The sequence below is a fragment of the Sminthopsis crassicaudata genome, chromosome 3 (assembly GCF_048593235.1).
Source record: "Sminthopsis crassicaudata isolate SCR6 chromosome 3, ASM4859323v1, whole genome shotgun sequence".
In the NCBI taxonomy this organism is placed as follows: Eukaryota; Metazoa; Chordata; class Mammalia; order Dasyuromorphia; family Dasyuridae; genus Sminthopsis; species Sminthopsis crassicaudata.
The window spans coordinates 593,381,842-593,406,572 of record NC_133619.1 but is presented as its reverse complement, the minus strand read 5'-3'; the positions used below and the strand labels follow the sequence as shown (position 1 = coordinate 593,406,572).

Here is a 24,731-nt window from a genome sequence, read left to right as displayed (position 1 = left end):
TACTAACTGTGTGATCCTGAGCAAGTGACTTAATCTGTTTGCCTCATTTTCCTCACCTATAAAATGGGGAAAACAATAGTACATATGTCCCAAGAGTATGGTGGGGATCAAATGAGATAATATTTATACAGAACTTTGCATACCTTAAAGTACTTTAAAAATAAACTTTATAAATAAAATAATTTATAAATAACTTTTTTCAGTTATTGTTGTTGTTAATACTATTTTTGAATTTGACCAGAATAAGTCTGTCCCCAAAGACTGACCTCCACTAGATGTACTAATAAGATCAAGTTCTTGAGCCTTCAACCCTCAGGACCAGACTGGGGTGGGGGGTGGGGATGGTGACGGAACAATAGATTGCATGCCTTTTCCCTCAATACTGAGATCTAGGGAGGAAAGAGACCCTTCAGAAATCTGGCATGTAGAACAGGAAGCATTTGGTCTCACTGAAGGTGTCCAGAGAGCTCCCATAATGAAAGCCATAATGAAACTTCCCAGAGCTAGAAAGCTCATATATCCCAGGAAAGAATAAAAGGTAATACAATTCTTGCTCTTTTTATTAGCTTGAAAATTCCATGTTTTATTTCCCCCAGTAGAATGTAGACCCCATACCAGACCAGTACCGGACAGATATTTCATTAATGCTTATTGAATAATTGGGGAAGGAGGGGAAGCTTGAGAATGCTCAGATTCATCATTTGTGATGTTATGTATTAGAATTAACTATCTGGTCTTAATACCCTAGACTGTAAACTGCAAAGATACCTTCATAGAGTTAGCAACCCTCTCATGTGATCTCTAGCTCAATAATTCACCATTTAAAAAAATAATTATTTCTCCACTTACTGGTTTTGTTAATTTTTTTTTTTGCAAGAGAACTGGAGGTTCAGAACTGTTCCATTCATCACCACAACTCCCAAAATATGGATATTCATCATCCATTCAATCTCAGGGCACAAAGTACCAATGCAATTTACCAGCCTCCCCTTCACCACCCACTTTCTCTGCATTCCCAAATTCGCTAGCAATTCACACCTGAAAACTGGAAACTCTCCATCAGATTACCTAGGGATGTGGACTAGAACACTCTCCCACTGACTCATGCATTAAATTATAACTCACTGACAAATAGTCACACCAAGAAACACTCCCTCACCTTCCACACAGTCAGTTACCTAATCTCCCCTTGATCTCTCAAGCCAAACACTAACTTTCCACCCTCCACATATTCAAGCTGTGTTCTCAACACATGCCATCATAAGAAAATCACAGGCCAGCCTCCGTATACTCCTACTCTACCTATTACCAGCATCAGGAAAGTGTTTGGATGTTTTCTTCTCTCCTGGAGGTAAGAGGTGCTAGGCTGTTCACTAAATTACAGGAAGCTGTGAAATTTCCTTCTTTGACTTGTCAAAAAAACTGCCATTCTTTTCAGTTCGATTGTCTTTGGGGAAGCATTCCGTGACGAAATTCAATTCAATAACCAGTTATTAGAAGCTTACTACCTGCTAGGTCCTGTGGTAGGTGGGCACTGAACTATATAAATGAAAATGAAAGTCTCTACCTCACAGAGGCTGTGTGTGTGTGTGGGGGGGAATGACCTATACTTAATATATGTGGCACTCCCTCTGGATTCACTCTCCCACCTCTCATTCTTTGGCAGCTTGAGGACTGATCAGGATTCTCCGGATAATCTACAGAAGATAGGATTTCCTAGTTTATGAGCCCCTGTGTGATGTGTTCCTTATTAATAATCAATCAATAGAACTCTTAGCTTCTAGAAAAGGGTTTTTGCTGAGATGTTTCCCTTGGATGTAGCTTTTTGTTAGGCCTCAAGGATGGGTTCCTTTCTACAATCTATGGCCAGCATTTCTCACTGTAGCCTCATTGTCAGGGGATCATATTTCTCTTTCCACTGCAGATATTTTCTATGTTACCAGTCATTACCCATCCAGCAGACACTGTTGGATACTACTGATTCTGTTGGACCTGTGATCACTCTGATGAATATCTTGGTTCCCTGGGTATTCCCTTCTATAAAGATCTTCCTTCCTTCCTTCCTTCCTTCCTTCCTTCCTTCCTTCCTTCCTTCCTTCCTTCCTTCCTTCCTTCCTTCCTTCCTTCCTTCCTTCCTTCCTTCCTTCCTTCCTTTTCTTTCTTCCTTCCTTCCTTCCTTCCTTCCTTCCTTCCTTCCTTCCTTTTCTTCCTTCCTTCCTTCCTTCCTTCCTTCCTTCCTTCCTTCCTTCCTTCCTTTCTTCCTTCCTTCCTTCCTTCCTTCCTTTTCTTTCTTCCTTGCTTCCTTCTTTCCTTCCTTCCTTTTCTTCCTTCCTTCCTTCCTTCCTTCCTTCCTTCCTTCCTTCCTTCCTTTTCTTCCTTCCTTCCTTCTTCCTTCCTTCCTTCCTTCCTTCCTTCCTTCCTTCCTTCCTTCCTTCCTTCCTTCCTTCCTTCCTTCCTTCCTTTCTTTCCTTTCTTTCTTTCTTTCTTTCTTTCTTTCTTTCTTTCTTTCTTTCTTTCTTTCTTTCTTTCTTTCTTTCTTTCTTTCTTTCTTTCTTTCTTTCTTTCTTTCTTTCTTTCTTTCTTTCTTTCTTTCTTTCCTTCTTTCTTTCTTTCTTTCCTTCTTTCTTTCTTTCTTTCCTTCTTTCTTTCCTTCTTTCTTCCTTCCTTCCTTCCTTCCTTCCTTCCTTCCTTCCTTCCTTCTTTCCTTCCTTCTTTCTCTCTCTCCTTTCTTTCTTCTTCTTTCTTTCTTTCTTTCTTTCTTTCTTTCTTTCTTTCTTTCTTTCTTTCTTTCTTTCTTTCTTTCTTTCTTTCTTTCTTTCTTTCCTTCTTTCTTTCTTTCTTTCCTTCTTTCTTTCTTTCTTTCTTTCTTTCTTTCTTTCTTTCTTTCTTTCTTTCTTTCTTTCTTTCTTTCTTTCTTTCTTTCTTTCTTTCTTTCTTTCTTTCTTTCTTCATTTAATGTTTTCTCTTTCCTATATCATCTAGTTGGTGAATGATAAATCAAATACCAATTTACTTAGTGATCTGGACTATCAAGAGAGAGGGTGCTGTGGGGTTCTCTTGCCTGACCTCAGAAGATCATCATTAGCTCAAGATTTAATGATCTTCATTAGGTCTTCTAGATCTAGATTAGGAAACAATAAATACAAAAGAAACAGAGATGCCATATAATCACTAGTGGAAGAGGAGGCAGCTGCCTTTCCCCTCACTGAGCAGCTCACAGTGGTTCTACCATATTTAACTTTAGGCAGGAAAAGAAGCAAAAAGGAGGCCACTAGAGAAGCAGATCACTCCTTCCTATGCACTTTCGGTTCTGGATCAATAACTCAGGGTCATCATTCCTTCCAGTTCCTAACCCAGTTTGTCAACATCCTACACCAGTCCCTCAGTAATTTGTGATTAGAAGTAATCTTATCAATTTCCATGTATTAATTAGAATAATGTAGGAATATCTGAACATGCTCTACATAGCCCACCAGGAAGGGCAAATATAAGTATGCTCTAAGGACTGGGTTCTCATTTGCCAGTTTTCCCCTCCTGCTAACCCTCTATTTGTCTCCCCCCTATTACACAGACAAAATAAATTAAAAGTAACTTTTATAGAGGAGGATTGTAAATTAGGGGAATTAGAAAAGGACTGTATAGAAAGCTGCTCTTTGTCTTGCAGAAAGCTATAGTTTCCTAGAGATGGAGCTGAGCAGGGAAAACTTTACACACATGGAAATAGCCTATGCAAAGCCACAGAAGTGAGAAATATATAGGAAACATCATTGTTGGCTAGTTTGGTTAAAACCCCCACTGAAATCATAGCAACTGGTCCCACCATTTCCTGGCAAATAGAGAAATTGAAATAGTTTCAGATCTTATATTTTTGGGCTCAAAGATCACTGAAGATGGCGACTGCAGCCATGAAAATTAAAAGCTATTGGCTCCTTGGACAGATCGACACAAATCTGGACAGCATATTAAAAAGTGGAGTCATCACTTTGCTGACTAAGGTACATATCGTCCAAGTTATGTCTTTTCCAGGATCAATGTGTGGCTATGAGAGGTGGATCAATAGGAAAACTGAGCACCACAGAATCAACATTTTCAAACTGTGGTGCTAAAGAAGACTTCTGGGAGTTCCTTGGATTACAAGGAGCTACAAAAGGAATTAATTCAGATTACTCATTAGGACAAATACTGAAGCTGAAGATGAAATACTTTGGCCACACAATGAAAATATGGGATTGTCAAAAACATCTTGACATTGGGAAAGATTGATGTCAAAAGGAGAAGGGGACGGCAGAGGGTGAGCTAGTTTCACGCAAACAATGAACATGAGTTTGGACCGATTGATTTTAGGAGATAGTGGAGGACTGGAGGGTCTGGTGTGCTGTGGTCTATGAGGTCTTGAAGAACTGGACATGACTGAATAAATGTACAACAATAAAATTTCTTGAGCAAGGTCAGACCTGTACTTTAGTAAGTTTGGCAGCCATGAGATAAATGGATTTGAAAGGGGAGAGACTGGAAGCCAAGAGATCAATTCAAAAGCTATTACAATAATGGTGGTGAGTGGTGATGTGGACCTGAACCAAGGTGGTGACCATGAGATGTGGGGACAGATACAAGAAATGGTGTATAAGCAGAAATGACAATATTTGGCAACAGATCACATGTAAGGGGAGAGAGAGAAGGAAGGAAGAGTTGAGAATTAATCTGAGACTACAAACCTGGACGGCTGGAAAGGATGACAGTGTCAATGTCAGAAATAGCGAAATCTGGAGGAAGGAGGTTAGGAGGAAGGATAAAGATAAGCATGATTTGTTAATCACTTAAATAGTGATAATAGTTGAAACTCCGGGGGCTGACAAGAATACCAAGAGAGAAAATGTAGAGAATGAAGAGGCAGGGGCAGCTAGTGGCACAGGGCTGTAGTCAGGAGGCCCTAAATTCAAATTTGGCTTTAGATGTTTATTTACTGTGTGACCCCTGGCAAGTTTAATCTTGATTTCTTCCAAAAAAATAAGAAGAGGAAAAAGAAGAAAAAGAAAGAGAAGGAGGACAAAGAGGAGGAGGAAAAGGAAAAGGAGGAGGAAAAGGCAGAGGATATAGGCTAGGAGTACTTTTACAGACATGGATGATGCTACGGTAAGGGATACTAGGGGAAAAAATGCCTGGTAGGAAGAGAATCAGCAGATCCCCCTAACTCTTTTTTTTTTTTTCTTTTTCCCCCTGAGGCTGGGTTAAGTGACTTGCCCAGGGTCACACAGCTAGGAAGTGTTAAGGTCTGAGATCAGATTTGAACTCCGGTCCTCCTGAATTCAGGGCTGGTGCTCTATCCACTGCGCCCCCTAGCTGCCCCTCCCTGACTCTTCTAGTATTCCAATTCTTTGCCTGAATTCTTCCTTTTCCCATCACTCCTACCTTGTGTTATACTTACCTTTGAAAATGATCTAATAGAATCTTTTAATAGAATGTAAGCTCATCAGAGGCAGAGATCACCTCCTTTTTTTCTTTTTTCTTTTTTTAAACCTCATTTCTCCAGCACCCAGAACAAGGCTCCATAAATTATGGATCGTACATAATTGTTCATTGACAGCTACACAAAAAAAAGAAGAACTTTAGGCAGTCAGAGAAAAACTCAGCTCAAACACCATTTTTGTCTACTTGTTAGTTATTTTGATTCTACTTTCTTGTGATGAGTTTAATGTTTTATGTGTGATTGTATGCCTCATTTAAAAATTATTTTTATGGTTATGTTTATGATAACTTTTAAAAATCAACATTTCTTTGCTCGAAATAATGGCAAGTCTTAATAAGTACTTGTTGCTCGATTGATGAAGTGATTGATTGAATGATTATTATAGAAGTTATATCTTCACTGGGAAGAAAGTTGTACTAGGTGATCTCCAAAGTGGATGTGAAATCAGATGATCCAGTCACAGAATCATAGAATCCCTGACTTGGAAGGGGCCTAAGGCACCTAGTTTGAGTCATTAGGAGCCGGAATTTTTTCTATGGTGTACTTGTCTCTGCTTGAAAACCTTTATGGATAATGGAATCACAAGTTCTCAATGTGGGCTGACCAGAATATGACGGGACTATTTCCTCAAAGTTCTGGAAGCTGTGCTTCTATAAATGCCCAGGTTATTACACATTGACTCACACTGAGTTTGCAGTTCACTAAAATCCATGGATCTTTCTCGGATAAAGTGCTATCTGTCCCCTGTTTTGTAGTTAGGAAGTTGCTTTGGAGGTCAAAGTGTTTTTTATTTTATATTTACTCCTTATAAGGTTTTGCCCAATGTTTCAGGCTGTTGAAACCTTTTTGAATCCCAATGTTGCCCAAAGTGTTAGCTAGCTACCATGGGAGGTAAAGTTCTTTTTTTATTTTTTATTTTATTAATTTTATAATTATACATTTTTGACAGTACATATGCATGAGTAATTTTTTATAACATTATTCCTTGTATTCATTTTTCCAAAATTTCCCCTCCCTCCTTCTACTCCCTCCCCTAGATGACAGGCAATCCCATACATATTAAATGTGTTACAGTATAACCTAGATACAATATATGTGTGTAAATCCCATTTTCTTGTTGCATGTTAAGTATTAGATTCCGAGGGAGGTAAAGTTCTAATACCAATATTTTCCTGGTTGGATTTGGATTTGGGGACAAAAATTATTGAATATTTAGCAAAGGAGGTTTATTTTGCTCTGATGTAATGAAAATATTCAAATTACAGTGGCACTTAGGTGTTTGGGGCATGACCCCTTTGTCGCCATCTGGAAATATATCTGCTTGGGTATTGGAGAGTCACTCGGTCTTGGGGACCCACCAAGTCTGAGATGCGCAGGTTCAGTGTGGCTGGGACTTTTTAACACCCATAGATGACCAGGAAGTTTTGTCAGGGCCAATCAGATCTCAGCTTTGTCTTGGATGGATTGGGGGACAGGGAAAGAAGCTGAGTCAGGAAAGCTGAATCCAGTTAGATTCTGAGAATAATTTGTCTTCTTTTTGTTAAAGCTTTTAAATTGTCTGAGGGAAACTCAGGTCCTATCCCAGCTGGCCATGGTAGCTTTGTGTCATCTTTAAATTTGATAAGCATGTCATTTAGGCCTTTATCCAAATCACTATTTAAAGAAAAAAAAAAAAGAATGTGACAGGATCAAACACAAATCACTGGAGTAAACCATTAGAAACTTGGTTCTGAAACTATCACAGAGTCATAATAAACTTACTGAGGCTCCCTGGAATCTTTAAATTTTTTGACCTAACTACTTAATAAGTGGAATTGTTAATTGTTTCTTTTGGCCTGGGGGTACCATGAAAAAATCACTGGCTTTATACAGGCTCTATAACCAAGAAAGATGGGGAGGCTCTTAATAAAAGATACCCTTCCAAGTTGACGTGGCAACATTAATGACTATTCTTCATCGATCAGGTGGCTCAGTGGATAGAACACATCCTTTTCCACCAAAAGGAAAGATCAGAAGAGGGGAGATTAGTAGTGGGGAGGATGGAGAGAATGCAATGAGAAGTATTGTGAAGATTACATCCTGTACATGTCAGTTCATCATGAGTGACTCATAGGGGCTCTTACTCAGCATCCTTTGCTTTTATTGCAGAACCCTTATAAGGGTACCTGCTGAAATCATAAGTTGATGTGGGAGAGAGGGAAGCAGGGTGTGGCTGTACTGAGGGCAGGGAATATTTTGTCAGCACTGCATTATTCAGGTTCTTCTGCAGTTAGGTTATAGTGGTACTGGAAAGCTTACTCCCAGGGTTGGAGGGTGTGTGTGTGTGCGTGTAGGGGATTGCCAGATAACATTTGAAAGTCAAGGACAGGATTGTAGGACACTATGTAGGAGCCCTGAGTGACCCATCCTTCCATCCCCAATCTATAATTCCATGAAGGTCTGCCCTAGCCTATGTAAGGTACAGGGCCCCCACTTCAGAGACTTCTGCTCCAGAATGCAGTTCAATTGGTTCTAAAGATATTAAATCACCACCTTCAGGCCAGTTCCAATGGTCTTTTGATGAAGAGAGCTATCTGCACCCAGAGAGAGAACTGTGGGGACTGAGTGTGGATCACAGCATAGTATTTTTTTTTAATTGATGTTTGCTTGCATTTTGTTTTCTTTCAAAAATTTCCCTTTTTGTCTGATTTTTCCTGTGCAGCGTGATAATTGTGGAAATATATAGAAGAATTGTACATATTTAATATATATATCGGATTGCTTGTCATCTAGAGGAAGGGGTTAGGAGGAAAGGAGGGAAAATTTTTTTGGAACACAAGGTTTTGCAAGGGTGAATGTTGAAAATTATCTATGTATAGGTTTTGAAAATAAAAGGCTTTAATTTAAAAAAAGATGTTAAAGCTTCTTAAATGGTAGATTATATAACTGAATGTGGAACTTGTGAAAAATTTGGCAACAGTAAAAGGTATCAAATGTTCCACCAAAGATTTAATTTTTTATAATACGATAGCTTTTTATTTTCAACAATATATGCAAAGATAGTTTTTAATATCTACTCTTGCAAAACCTTGTGCTCCAAATTTTCTCCCTCCCTGCCTCCAGGTTCCTGGCAGCTTGTTCTCCCTCATCATCATTCCATCAACCCTTCTCCAAAACAGTTTATAAATACAAAATCTTTCTGTTTTCCTTATCTTTCCTGGATGGTCTCAGCACATTCTGAGTTTGAATTCTCCAAACACTATTACGTTAGGACCAGGTGGACTTTTGTACTCATCAGTCAGTACATAAACGTTTATTAAGCACCCTACTATGTGCTGGGCATTATGCTAAGAATTGGAGATATAATAAGAGGCAAAAAATGGATCTTGCCCTCAAGGAGCTGACAATGTAATGGGGAAAACAACAAACAAATATATATAAAGCAAGTCATGTGCCAGATAAATGGGAAATAATTTTTTTTTTTTGAGGCTGGGGTTAAGTGACTTGCCCAGGGTCACACAGTTAGGAAGTGTTAAGTGTCTGAGACCACATTTGAACTCGGGTCCTCCTGAATTCAGGGCTGATCTATCCACTGCGCCACCTAGCTGCCCCCTGGGAAATAATTAACAGAGGGGAAGGCCCTGGACTTCAGAGGGATTAGGAAAGGCTTCCTATAGCAGCTAGGTATTTAGTTGGGACTTAAAGGAATCTAGGGAGGTCAGTAGTCAGAATAGAGGAGATACAATGTACACTTGCATTTGTATATGCAAAATTAATATGAAGAGAATTTTTTGGATATTATTCAGTTATTTTAGTCATGTCCACCTCTTTGTGATCCCACTTGAGGTTTTCTCTTTATTTATTTATTAATTTAAGGGTTTTTTTAGGTTTTCTTGACAAAGACACTGGAGTGTTTTGCCATTTTCTTCTCCAGTACATTTGACAGATGAGGAAACTGAGGTAAACAGGGTTAAGGGACTTTCCCAGGATCACACAGTATCTGAGATCACATTTGAACTTGGGTCTTCTTGACTCTAGGCCCTGCACTCTATCCACTGTGCCATCTAGCTGCTGTCATGAAGAGAATAAATACAATTAAATAAAGCTAGCTCTAGCAGTTGGGGGATGAAGAAAATCTCCAGGTGGAAGCTGGTTCTTGAGCGGTGTCTTGAAGAAAGAATTCTAAGAGGTGAAAATAAGTAGGAGGGCATTCCAGACATGGAGGACTGCTGGACAAGAACATGGAGAATTGTGTGTGAGGAACAGAAAAAGGCTGGAGCATCGAGCCAGGGATGGAGAGTAATATATACTGAGGTTAAAAAAAATTAGTGTGGGTGGGGCCAGCTTTGAAGGACTTACAAATTAAACAGGGGAGCTTCTAAAATATTCTAGAATCCATTAGTAGAGGAATAACCAGATTAATTTAAACTTTAGAAAACTCACTCAGGTTGGAATGTGGAAGTTAGTCTGAAGTGGGAAGACACTTGAGGAAGGGAAACCAACTTTGAGTCCATTGCAGTCCTGAACAAAGGTGGCAGCTACCTATGAGAAGAGAGGAGATGTAGATGCAAAAAACGTCAGGAAAGAAGAAACAACAGGATTTGTAAACTGCTTCGGTGTGTGGGGTGACGAAGAGGAAGAGCCAAGGACAGAGCTTAGGCATGAACCAGGGGACTAGAATAGCAGTATCTTCAGTAGAAATACAGAAGTTTGAACAGAGATGGGCTTGAGGGGGAAAGATCATTTGTTCTATCTTGGACACACTGTGCTTGAGATATTTCTGGGACAACCAGCTTGAAATGTCTGATGTCAAATATGAATCTGAAGCTCGGGGGAAAGACTGGCACAGGAGACAGAAAACTCTATGTGTGTTTGTATATATGTATATGTAATTATGCACACAAATTTATCTCTATTTACACATAAGTGTAAACATATATCTATATACAGCACATATGCACTATGTGTAAACATGAATACATAGCTTACTGCAGACACATATTGTAAATTTGCAGACATACGTCCATGATGCACACGTGTAAACCTATAAGTTTCTGTACACGTGTGTATACACTGTGCAAACATGCAAACATATCTATGCATGTGTAAATAGCCACAAAACCTATGCATGTGTGTACATGCACATAGGTATGAATATGCACACCTGTCTATAATGCATTGCTGTACATGTGTACAAATATGCACACATATAACTTTGCATCAGTTTCCATTACTTTGTCTTTTCCATTGACATTATTGTGGTCATCGTGTATGTTGTTTTCCTGGTTCTTCTTACCTCACTTTAGCTCAGTTGAATCATTCCAGGTTTCTCTTTGTTTATCACATTCATCATTTCTTACAAAAGAATAATGTTCCATTATGCTCACGTGATGATGGTGAAATCCAGGTCACGGCTACGTGTGGCTAAGAGAAGTCAGGAATCTGATTTCAGGAATCTGAGAAATTGGGAAGTTAGGGAGTTGGCTGTCTTGATATGGATATTAGGGCAGATGCAAGCTTTCCACTGGCTATCTCTGGCTATAGTCGCTGCCCATTCCCCGCCCCCCCCCCAGTCAGACATAGCAGTTAACACTCTATAACAGTTAACAGTGATATAAATTAGCTATGATTTATTAAGCACCTACTATGTGCCAGGCAGTATGCTAAGCAGTGGAGATATAAGAAATAACAAAAACTCTCACTTCTCTAAAGTTCTCTCTCTAAAGCCACTCTTTATTGGGGGACACTATGTAAACCATTATATACAAACAAGACAAAGGCAAGATCAGTTGGAGATAATTTCAAAGAGAAGGCACTAAGATAAAGGAGGATTGGGCCAGGTAAAACTTTAGCTGAGACTTCCCTGGAGTCCTTGGAAGCCAGAAGGTGGAGATGAAAGAGAATATTTGAGACATAGGGGACAGAGGGAGATCACTTGCAGTCAGGAGATGGAGTATCACTGGATGGAGAGGAGAATAAGAACTAATGAGGGAATTGTGGGAATTGAGTGAACCACACTGACTTCACTTTATAACTCAATTCTGGAGCTAGCTCAGTTCCCTTTTGATTCAGTTATGGGTCTAACCCAATTTTTGTCTTATCAGAAAACTTTATTCAATTATGGGAGTTGTGAGAAAACTTTATTGCACTGTTTGAACTTAGCTCTACATAACAGGAAGCTGAACCACCTCTGCTTGCTGCTTAGAGACCCTCAACTAAGGACCTAGTTTATCCTGACCAGAGATCTAGTCAGCTCTGAAAATCGATGGAAGGAGATGTACAATTGTACATCTCAAGCAACCCATATGTGTTAATGAAAACTGGCCCCATAATACTGATCGATTCGTTATTGTTTCTGTGATCCTTTGATTGAATTCAGACCCCTGGGGAAAGGGACACAGAATACCTCTTTTTCTGATTTTAGGAAATTACACCTGTCCACTTTCCTCCTACCAACTTGGACAGAACTTACTCCTAATCTTTTTAATTAAATTAAATTATTTTTATTATAGCTTTTTATTTACAAGATATATGCATGGGTAATTTTTCAGCATTGACAATTGGAAAACCTTTTGTTCCAACTTTTCCCCTCCTTCCCCCCACCCCCTCCCCCAGATGGCAGGTTGACCAATACATGTTACATATGTTATAGTATAAGTCAAATACAATACATGTATACATGTCCAAACAGTTATTTTGCTGTACAAAAGAATCAGATTTTGAAATAGTGTACAATTAGCCTGTGAAGGAAATAAAAAATGCAGGTGGACAAAAACAGAGGGATTGGGAATTCTATGTAGTGGTTCAGTCATCTCCCATCTTCATTGGGAGTAACTGGTTCAATTCATTACTGCTCTATTGGAACTGATTTGGTTCATCTCATTGTTGAAGATGGCCATGTCCTTCAGAATTGATCATCACACAGTATTGTTGTTGAAGTATATAATGATCTCCTGGTCCTGCTCACTTCACTCAGCATCAGTTCATGTAAGTCTCTCCAGGCCTCTCTGCAATCATGCTGTTGGTCATTTCTTACAGAACAATAATATTTCATAACATTCATATACCACAGTTTATTCAGCCATTCTCCACCTGATGACCATCCCCTTAGTTTCCAGTTTCTGGCCACTACAAAGAGAACTGCCACAAATATCCTTGCACATACAGGTCCCTTGGGATATAAGCCCAGTAGTAATGCTGCTGGACCAAAGGGACTTACTCCTAATCTTATATCTTGGTTTAAATCCTATTATTTTCATTTAATGGGTAAAAAGTCTATAGATCCTGTATTGGGGGTTCAGTGATAAGTTGGTCCTGATTTGTCATGCAATTGGCACGCATTGCTTATTAAATCAATATGCTCAGAAGCTTGAAGCTTTGTTTCTTCAATTATTTCAGATTTACTCCTGTCAAGATCAGAAAGGTGGAAAGGGAACAGGTTATGAGGAATTGCCAAACAGGACTTTATATTTGATACTGGGGGTGATAAGGAACCACTGGAATTTATTAGCTGGGGGTGGGAGGAAAGGTGATATGGAGAGACTTGTGCTTTAGGAAAATCAATTTGACTGCTGATTGGAAGATGGCCTAGAAGGGAGAAAGAGTTGAAACAGAAAGAAAGCATTGCAATAGTCCAGGCTTGAGGTGTATCAGGAAATTGATTGAATCAGAGGAGATAAGGAGGTGTACAGGAGCCTGTCATGAAGGTAGAATTGACAGGATTTGATGACTGATTGAATAGAAGAGAGAATGAGAAGTTGAGGATGACACGTGGGGGGCTGCCACACTACAGATCCTAGGTTCAGGCCTCCTAAGCCAGTGCATAGACTACAGTGCTCTCCAGTACTCTACAAAGTTTCTATAATTTTCTCATATTTATTGATTTTAACCTTATCCCCAAAATGTATGTGCTAACTTCATTTAAAAAATAAATTTCATTGATATATTTTTTATGAAGTCACCTCTTATCTCCAAACATAGCTCTTCTCTTTTCAGTCATCTATTCCTTTCAATGAAGAATAAAAATAAAAAGGGGGGAGTTCACCCAAATCACCCAACATAAGCCTGATGTTATATATGTCTTACCCTCATAATCCCCTGCCTCTGCAATGGAAGTTGATGTCTTTTCCTATTTTTCATTTGGAGCCATTTTTATTGACTCTAACCCACATTGTTCTTGGTTCTGTCATCTTCCTCATCTCATTTTCTGTCTCCGAAATGTTAAATGTCAGATGAATGATATAAGCAAAGAAGTGTGGAGAAAAGCAAATGCCATCATCTTCTAAAAGGTGGATTCAAGAAACTGCAAACCAGTTAGCAGACCAATGATATTTATTCCTCAGTGCAGTGAAAACAACGCCAGATTTTTTTGTTTTGTTATTTTTATTATTACCAGTAACATGTAAAACAATTTTTTATATTTGTTTTTAAAACTTTGAATTACAGATTCTCTTCCTCCCCCTCCCCCTCCTCATTAAGAAGGTACATGTGAAGTTATACAAACATTTCTATAAATCTTATGTTGCAAAAGAAAACAGAGATCTCTCCCTCAAAAAAATCTTCAAGAAAAAAAAAGTATGCTTTAGTCTATATTCAGACACAATCAGTTGTTTCTCTGGGCATGGATGGCATTTTTCATCAGAAGTCCTTCAGAGTAGTCTTGGATCATTGTATTGCTGAGAATAGCAAAGTCATTCACAGGAGATTATCCCACAGTTTTGCTATTCCTATGTACACAGTACATCTCACTTTGCTTGAGTTCATGAAGGACTTTCCAGGTTTTTCTGAGAGCATCTTGCTCATCATTTCTTATAGAACAATAATATTCCATCATAATCACAAACCACAATGTATTCAGCCATTCCCCAGTTTTGCTCTGAGAAGAGAGCTGCCATAAATATTGTTGTACATATAGGATTCTTTTTTTTATAGATCATATCGTTTTCCTTTTAAAAAAATCTATTTTGGGATTCATGCTTAGAAGTGGTATTGTTAGGTATGATTTTATAGCCCTTTGGACATAATTTACTTCTTTTGATCATCTTGTCAATTGGGGAATGAAGAGCATTAGATTTAAACTGGATTCAGATCCTTGCTCTTCCATTCACCCCCATATAATCAGATGATTTTTTGATTCTGGATTCTGGATCTGATTTCTCATAAATGTAGGGGTTGTATTAGATGGCTCCAGAGATTCCTTCTAAGATTCTCTAAATCTGAGAGGATTTATGATTTTATAGCTGTGAAACCTTTCTTGAAACCTCCTCTATACTGTAACAGGTGAAGTTTGGATTTGGGTATTGGTGTTTTTCTGTTTGTTTTGTTTTGTGTGGGAATAATTGTTGGGCCTGGAAAATCCATCACTCTTTGAGGCATGTGAACAGGCAGTTTTCACAAGAAGAAAATGCAAATTACTAACAACCACGTGAAGGAATGTTCTAAATCATTAATTAGATAAATGCAAATTAAAAATAACTCACACCCAATAAATAAACAAAGATAAAAAGAGATGAAAGGAAGGGAATGCGCATTTACGTAGCACCTTCAGTTGTGTTAGGCTCTTTACAAAAATTATCTCAGTTGATCTCACACAACCCTTGGAGGTAGGTGCTATTATTTCTCCCTTTTTATAGATGAAGAAACTTAGGAGGGGGAGCTACAATGACTTGCCCAGCATTATAGAGCTGGTAAGTGTCTGAGGCTGTGTTTGAATGTCTATTCTGATTTAGCTGCCACCTCACTCAAAAACTAGGAAGAGAATGAGAGTGCATCCAATCTGAACTTTTTGTATGTATATTTAGTTTCAGTTCAGCAGCTATTGAGTCATTGTCTCCTGAGGCTCTACAGTCAACCAGAAAATTACTTATAACCATATAGCAAAGTAATTTGTGGTCAGAAACAGAAGCACCAAGCCTCCATACATGGTTGGATTGAAAATAGGCCAAGAAACATCTGCATTAATATTCTGAAGTAACTGAGCTCTCACTGCTGATTCCTCCCCCATCCTCTCCTGACCCACATCCTTTATTTTATTTTATTTTTTCTGCAAGGCAATTGGGGTTAAATGACTTGCCCTTAAATATTAAGTGTCTGAGGTTGAATTTGACCTCAGGTAATCCTCACTCTGTAGCTGGTGCCCTATCCACTGCACCATCTAGCTGGCCCCCATCCCTTATCCTTTAACACAGTCTATTTATCAAACCTTCTTCCACATACCCTGCTGGTTTTTTAAGTATCACTCATTACAAACACCAGCCAAGAGAACACCTCAGTGCTTCTTAAATAGTTTAGAGCTGCTTAATTTGGGGCAGGTGCATATGCCCACCGCTTGAACCCCCTTTGTTGATAGCCCCCAAATTTAATATAGGAAGACTGATTCATAAGCTAGAACATCAGTTTCTTAATTTATAATGGGATAAAGTGCAAATGATGTATACCAATGATCAGAATGGTTTTTGTTTTTATTTGTTTTTGTTTGTTTGTTTGTTTTTGAGGTAACTGGGTTTAATCCCAGGGTCACACAGCTAGGAAGTGTTAAGTGTCAGAGACCAGATTTTTAAAACTCAGGTCCTCCTGACTTCAGGGCTGATGCTCTAGGATCAGAATGTAACAAGAAATTCCAGTGCTGGGAGGTGGGGGAGAGCAGAGGACAGTCCCTCACCCCTGTGATCCTATTATCTTGGACTTGTAGATTTGAGTGGGAACTTGGAAAAAGGAAAGTTGGTGGAAAATAGGTATCTGCTCTATAGACCTTATGTGAAACATGTCCTCTGCCTACAATGGACTTTTTCTTTACTTACAGAATCAAAAAGGATTTCATTCTTAAAAACACACACACACACACACACACACACACACACACACACTCACACACATGAAAGGTCAAGTCTTTTCCCAGAAATCAGGTACATCCTGTACAGGGCCAAGGATCCCAAATCCCTGCTGTTTCCCAAGCTTTGGGAAAAGATTGGTGGGAAAGTACACTCAGGGTGGCAGCCTAGGGCTAAGTGCAATAACACAGATGATCACAGTGCATAGTACTGGACCACAGAGAATAGCAGAGTCTTGTATATGAGCTTCTCTTGGCCTCTTGGCTTGCTTTGGGAAGGACCCTCCTGGCCCTTGCCTAGAGGCTCTCTCCCTACTTTGACCCTCTGGTTTATAATTTGCTAAGGGAGGCCTCCAGATTCCTCATCTCTTACCAAACCAGAACCTTGGAATCCCAATCCCTAAGACCAGAGAAGAAAGCAACTAGGTGAGTTTCCAGGCTCCTGCTCCCTTATCAGGGGCAAATTTTGAATACCAGAATTTAAATTTGCCTAGAGTGTATTCACCATCTATGTCTGCCATTTGAACTCTTATTCATTCTATAAACCTTAATTCAAATTACTATGGCCTCCTGGAGACTTTCACTTTTTATTCTAGTCAGAAATAACCTTGCCTCTTCCCTTATTACTCCCAAGTGCAACGATAATATAGGATATTGCCATCTCCCAACAGTGCTGCACCCAAAGTAAGCCTATTGATTTTTGTTGCATTATATATATAACATGGCCACAGAACCATGTTGCTTTTCTGGTCTGTAGAGGGCGGGAACTCTGGAGAAGTATACTTGAACAAGGTGTTAACCCAGTGGAACTCATGAGATAATGGTTCACTAGTTCACATATATATTTAGTACTTAGTATGGTGATGTAATGATTCTCTAGTTTACACATAGCATACTGCAATGATGTAATTGTAATTAGGTGTTTAAACTGGGGACAAAGTCAGACTTGGGGGGAGACTGGTTGAGACTGGCAGACTGCTGGAGGAGATTGGGTCAGACTATGACAGGCACAGACTGTGAAGGAGACAATAAAGATTTTAGACTCTATTCTTGTCCATTTTTATGTCCTGCTGAGACCAAGGCCTTCTGGAGGACCACCAGAAAGCTAGCCCGGACATGGCACGGTCAAGCTCTGTGGCTGTTGCACGGCCTTGGTTCTAGCTGCACCTGATGGGCTCTGAAAGGAACTTACTAACTCCAGCCTACACAACACGTAGAGCTTCTCAGGGAGATTTTCAAAAAGAAAAGTTCTGATCCGAGAATCTTCTGGTTTGTATCATCTCCCTGAGACCCAGGCCTGACCAACATAAGGACTGAAAAGCCCCCAAGTTGCTCCTATGTAAGAGAGTGATTCCCATTTTTTTTTGAATTCTAGGAACCGTGGACAGCTCCGGTAGATGGCAGCAGCTCACTGGAAAAGAAACCCAGCATCAGACAATGGATCAGGTCTGAACCTGAGCAGCTTGGGAGGAGGAGAAAGGCTCATGTGTTGCTAGGAGCCCAGATCAGAACTGTGGGAGGTCTTCCAGCTGTGATGCAATTCTAGCATTATGACTTGTCTGAGAAGCAGCCCCTCTCCCACCGGCAGCATCATACTCAGTGAGCAATTTCACTTAGTTGCATATGGAAGGTTTCTTCAATACTGATCACCTTTTTCTTCTGTTTAAACCAGTGAATTGCTTTGCTTTGAATTGTATGGCTCAGGAATGTATCAGGGGACATATGGGAGGGGGAAAGGGAAAGACAACTGTGACTAGATAGGTGGTGATAAATATTTAACAAGCAGCTCCCCAGGGGGAAAAGAAATATGTGTGATGCATTTGCAAGTTTAATCTGCAGTTTGATATTTTCTCCATCATTTTCTTAAATCTACAAAGGAACAAAAACAATTAATTGAACCTTGGTTTGTAGTGTTTGCCAATTTCCAAAGTATGAATGCTCATAATGAAAATTTAACAATCAGTTCTACCAACTCCCTTCCACTACTCCAGTAGTATCATAACCCTGGTAGTAGCGAAGAAGGAAACCACTCTGAAAAACATCTAGGGCTACAGATTGTATCATATAATCTCTGTTGGTGTTATCTTGTGGCCATTCAATCACTTTTCAGTCAGGCCCAACTTTTTGTGATCCTATTTGGTGTTTTCTTAGCAAAAATGCTGGAGTAGTTTGCCATTTTCTTCTCCAGATCATTTTGCAGATAAGAAAAATGAGGCAAGCAAAGTTAAATGACTTGCCCAGGTTCACACAGTTAATGTCTAAAGCCGGGTTTGAACTCAGGTAGATGAGTCTTTCTGACTTCCATTTAGTGGCTCATTGGTAGCATCTTATCCCTGTACTAAACTAAACATTCAGGACAGGACTATGTCTCACCTCAACTTTCCAGTGGATCGAACAATACTCTGCATACATTAGACACCTAATGGATACTTGCTCTATGCAAATATTATCAGTCCACCCAGAGAGGATCAGGCTCTGAGGGATCAGTGCACCTAGAAAACCTGTCTTCAGCCTGGGATTTTATATTGAGAAACAGAAATTAGACAGCTCTGTAGGCTTTCTTCCTTCAATTATCTAAGGCTATGGAAGGGCCTGAAACTGAATGGCTCATCCAACAAACATTTATTGGGGAACTAGCTGTGTGCAATAGTTTTCCGAAAAGAAAAAAAAATCATCAATTAATTGGCTGTCAATAAATTTCAGACACTACTGAAACAAATGAACAATTTTCAGGGAAAAAAAAATGCTAGCTAGGCTAGCATTTGGTCATAGAAACCTGTTGTTCTTTTATACTATGTCATGTTAAGGCCAGTTATTTTGTGTTATTGTGTGGATTTTGGTAACCCTAGAAGGCACTTGTCTGTCACCACTAAGCCAGGAAGAACAATGCGGGTGGGGACCGTGTAGCAGAATTCAGAGGAAGCTGGGACAGGCCACAAATAACCAAGCTCATAAATACATAAGCCTAGCAATTCTTAAAGTATGATCAGAAGATTCCTGGAGTTCTCCACAGTCAAAACTATTTCCATAACAATACTAGGAAAATATTTGCCTACTAAACTATTTCTCCCTTTTCCAACTATGTATCTGTGTGAAGCCAGATTTTCTTCATCTCCTTCCACCATAGCAACACATCGTAACAGATTGGAAGTAGAAGCAGATATGAGACACCAGCTGTCTTCTATTGAGCTAGGCATTAAAAAGATTTGTAAAAATATGTAAGACAAGGCCACTGTTCACTTACTTTTATTTTGGAAAATACGATTATTTTTCATAAGGGCATCATTGCTAACATATAATTGGGTTTATTATTAATTATCCATCATAACTAATTAATAAAAATTTTAAAATTGTGTCAGTTTTAATTTCTAATATGATAACACTGATATGTTGACAGTATTGATAAATATAAGCCACATAAACAAAGGTCTTTGGGGTCCTCAACAATTTTTAAGATTATATAAAGTAAAGTAGGGGAAGCTAGGTAGAGCAGTGGATAGAGCATCAGCTCTGAGGTCAAGAGGACCTGAGTTCAAATGTGACCTCAGACACTTAACACTTCCTAGCTGAGTGACTCTGGGCAAGTCACTTAACCCCATTTGCCTTGGGGGAAAAAAGAATATATAAAGTGTTCCTAAGACCAAAAAGCTTAAGAACTACTTCATTAGTCCAAAGAGTATCAAGTACAGAAAACTGAGAACTTTTTTCCAAACTCAGTCATGTTTTGTCAAACTTGTTATCAAATCCCTAGAGTCTTATTCTGTGCCTTGGCTCTGGCCAGCTTCCTGATTTTGACCAGCCTCTAATAGAGGTATGGATGACTGCTGCTGGCCCTTTAATTCCTTAGCTCACTTCCTGGTACTGACCTTCTCACAACTGAGCAGAAACTTCCCAGGGAGACCATTCCTCTCCTTTCCTAACTTAGCCTTCATCTGTTGCCATGGACCTCATTCTGCTGTAGCTATGATGGTCATGATGATAACAGTTCCTTTTATCTTCTTGTATTTATTTTCTGGTCTTAGGTGAATGAGTACCAGATGTAGAAAGGACCAAATTACATCCTTTTGAGCTTCAAAAGGTAAGAAGAAACATTAAATGTTTCTTTAGCAACCAGAGGAAGTATCAAGTAAGAGCTAAGTATGATGAGGAGCCAGTCCCGAGGAGAAATCTGTTTGTCCCAATCCGGCAATGAATCAACTCAGCAAAGGAGACATTGTACCTTGAGAGCAAGACATCTTTTGGCTATAGTCCATCAGAAAAGAACTTGGAAGAAACTCCAAGAAAAGAAAAAAGAGTTGCCATAAACATAAAGCAGACTAGAAACAGACTAGAATGGGGGAGTCATAGAGAAACCTCTCCTACCTCCTGCTAAGGCAGTGGTTGTATTTTATATTAATAACTTTAAGATGGAATATACTCTCTCTAAGGTCTCAGTAGATGTAAAAAGTAATAACTGAACCCTGGGGTTTGGGAGGGGAGAGTAAACTTTTTTATTTTAGTCTTTGCTATTTCTTTTTAGTAAATATTCTTTTGTAAAAGCTGATTGGTGTCATTGATTAATATTAGGGAGATGTTAAATGGTCAGTTAATAATTGGAGAGAACATATCAATAGTACTAAAAAAACCCTTCCTATAACCCCACAGATTACTCCTGGAGCCCAGCGGAAAGCAGCAACCACACTCTGAGGACCCAAGGCAGTAGAGGAAATTAGAGTAGATAGATTAATCCTAGGGCCTATATTATATGTGGGGTTTTTTTTGGGGGGGGACTTTTCTTTTCAGGGTAGGTTATTTCTAGGTTTATTATTTCAATAGAGACATGAATGTTGCAGTCTATTATATTGCCACCAGTATCTCATTGTATCTTTAAAGACTTCAAGCAGAGCTCAGATGTCTGCTTGTTAGTGATATCATAGAAGGGAATCCTGCCCTCATATGTATTGAGCCAGATGGCTCCTACGGCCCTTCTCAACACCAAGGATAGCTGATTCTGCATTTCTATAGCTTCAAATCAATTCGAAAAACTAGGGAGGAAACAGAGCTTTCTTTGAGCTAGGCATTTTGCTAAGTTAGGGATGCAAAGAGAAAAAGAGAAAAAAAAAGAAGAAAGGAGAAGAGAGAAAAGGATATCCTTGTTGGATATCTTCCCTTTAATTCTGCAGTCTGCAAACAAACCCTCTTTCTTTTTTTTAATTTACAAAGCATATGCAAGGGTAATTTTTCCAACATTGACCCTTGCAAAACCTTTTGTTCCAAATTTTCCCTTCTTTCCCTCTCCCCTCTCCCCTAGCTGGCAGGTAGTCCAATACATTTTAAATATGTTGAAATACATGTTAAATGTTAAATATGTTGAAATACATGTTAAATCCAACCCCTTTTTCTTATCTTATATATGTATATTATATTATATCTCTAATATGTGTTCTTTCTTTGTGTTCTAATATGTGTAAAACTTTCAGATAATTCCCACCCAATGTGATGCAGAGGAACTCCCTGAGAACAAGGGAAAAACATTTATTAAGTGCCTACGATGTACCAGGCACTATGCTAAGTCCTTTACAAATAGTATATTATTTCATCTTCACAACAGTTCTATAAGGTAGGTGTTATTATTATCCCCATTTTACAGATGAGGAAAATAAGACAAAATGAACCCTTCTGACTCCAGACCCAGCTCTATTCACCACACCACTTTCCAGCCACATAGAGAACAAGGACTGTCTTTGTCCTTTCTTGTATCCCCAGTACTTAGCACAGTGCCTGACACATAGGAGACATTTAATAAATGCTTATTGATACACTGCCTGACAAACAGCAGTTTTGTTAAATGTAACTATATACTTTAAAAAAAATTAGACAGATCATCACGCACAATTCTTCTTTTTGTTCTTTATATATTACAATGTTCATATTTGATGTTTAAGTTCATAATTTTTAAAATAAATAAAATTTAAAATTAGAGAGACCCTAGTATAGCACTCCTACTGCCCATCCATTATCCCTCTTTTCTGGTAAAAGAGTCTGGCTTGACTCTCTCATTAGCTAGAAACAACAGTGTAAGGGGATAAGCCTTGGATCCTCTCCCTCAAAGCCCTTTCTGATGGTACCTCTCCACCTTTTACTCCAATTTCTGGGCACAAGCTGTAACTGGACTTACAAGCATATATTCATAATTTAGAGCTGGAAATGACCTCAGAGGTCACTAGTCCAGCCCTCTCATTTTACAAAAGAGAAAACTTAGACCCGGAGAAATTGTGATTTATCCAAGATCACAGAAGGATGGTCCTGACTTCTACTACAGCACGCTGTCTCCTCCCAGAGGTGTCATGCCCGCTCATCATTAACACTTTCTTTGAGAAAAGGATCAGAAGGCTCTGGAGATGAAAAGCACAGAATAAAATTTTAAAAAATGAAATTATACTTAAACAGGCAGGAAATGATTTAGTGCCAATATTGGAGTCGTTCTCAGTCAGCTGTATGTGAACAGTTAGACTTGTTAGAGCAAAGAGAATATTAATATGATAACATGATGTATCCTGTTTATACCCAGCACAGGTTTTTGCAAATGATTTCTTTCAATGGAATCAAGCTGCTCTTTTAAAGAAAAATTCTTTTAAGGAGAAAAAAAAAAGCAGATTATCTTGTAAATGCCTATGACTATGAATCATTAAACTTTATAAATTTTTTTCCTGAAGCAATTGGGATTACGTGACTTGCCCAGGGTCACCCAGCTAAGAAGTATTAAGTGTCTGAGAACAGATTTGAACTCGGGTCCTCCTGACTTCAGGGCTGGTGCTTTATCCACTGTGCCACCTAGCTACTCCCTAAAGCTCATAATTTCTAAAGATGACTCAAAAAGCAGTGGAGAGATATATGTGTGGGGTATAAGTAATTTCATTCATCATAATAAATCAGTTGTTGTTCAATCATTTTCTGTCATGTCTGAGTCTTGGTGATTCCATTTGGAGTTTTCTTGGTAAAAGAGTAGCTTCCCATTTCCTTTTCCAGGTCATTTTACAGAGGTAAATAGAGCTTAAGTTACTTGCCCAGGATGACTCAGCTAGTAAATGTCTGATGATCTATTTGAATTTAGGAAGATAAATCTTGTCTTCAGACCTAGCATTCTATCCACTGTTCCACCTCTCTGCCCCAATAATAAATGAATGAGGGAAGAAACAATGTGTTAATTAATTGATAAATCAGATGACATTATAATTCCAAATAATAAAACAGTGAGTATATTCTCCAAACAAATTTAGAATCATTTAGAATCCATCTCAAGGTTTGTTTCTTTTAAAATCTTTTAAAATCTTTTAAAAGATTAGTTGTATATGGAAAAATCCAGACGAAGTACTTGGAGCTTACTCTCTCCACATCTTGGCCTGGTGAGATCTTTTGAATTCCAGTTCTGTAATATAATATGTTAATTTTTCCTTACAGCTTTGTGAATTTGATAAACTAGGGTTTATGTCTTTATCCATGTTACTTACAAAAGTATAGATTCTTGTGGTTGTCTTGTAAGCTTCTTGAGGGCAGAGACAGTAGCTTCTTATCTTTTTAAAGTATACTCAGAGTCTTGTAGTGTTTAGAGGCTTTTAAAATGTTTGATGAATAAATGATTGAAATAAAATATTTATTGAATAAATTATTGAAATCAATTCAAGTCTTATGAATATATGGAAACATCCATTTTCATGTAGGTTTTGGTATTTTCAACCCTATGCTGTCTATAGCTGTCTTGTTAAAAAAAAAAGTTTCATCCAGTTGGCCAATAGTGATGAAAAATTAAAAAAAAATGTTTGAGGGATGATGGTAAATTCAGTGTTGGATTGGAGGAGAAAGAGAAGTTTATAGTTTACTAAGACAGGTCTTCAGATAAGTAAAAGAGAATAAGAAGCACAATGGCAAGACCTAGATATAATGTTCTAAAAAAAAAATCTGAGGGAACTTCTTAATCTTAAATCCAAAAGCCCTTTTCTGTCCTTTCCTTCTCTACAGCATGGAATCTAGTGGACAGCTGTCTTCCGGATGCCTTTTCCTCCCTTGACTTATGTGACACTGAGCTCAACTGGTTTCCCCCTAGTGACTCATTCTCTCCCCTAAAATGGCTCAGTATTTTCCTTTTGTTCCTTAAATGTGGGCGTTTCCCATTATTCTTTCCCTAGTCCATTTCCCCCACTCCCTGCCTCCACACTTTCTCCTTTGGTGATCTCATCAACTATCATGTCTTCAATAATTATCTGTATGAAGGTGATCTGTATAATCTCAGTGTAAAAAGAGGTAGATTCAACTTCAGGATTCCCAGATACTCAGACACCTGAAGGCTTGTACCCTTTGTTTTCTTGATCTTTGGAAACGTACATGGTCACGGGCTCCAGATTAATGTCCTTGACTTAAAACAAAACTTAAAACAAAAGAACTTGTATTCATGGGACCACATGTTGGCTTTGAGGGAGA

At 38.7% G+C, this 24,731-nt stretch overlaps 1 long non-coding RNA gene across 1 annotated transcript; it reads left to right on the top strand.

Moving 5' to 3' along the window:
• Nucleotides 1-1,199: 1,199 nt before the first annotated feature.
• LOC141563754 (uncharacterized) lies at nt 1,200-23,023 on the top strand. The gene is made up of 3 exons (XR_012488505.1): nt 1,200-1,351; nt 17,650-17,873; nt 20,297-23,023. It is a non-coding gene; the product is annotated as an uncharacterized LOC141563754 (long non-coding RNA).
• The last annotated feature ends 1,708 nt before the right edge of the window (nt 23,024-24,731 follow it).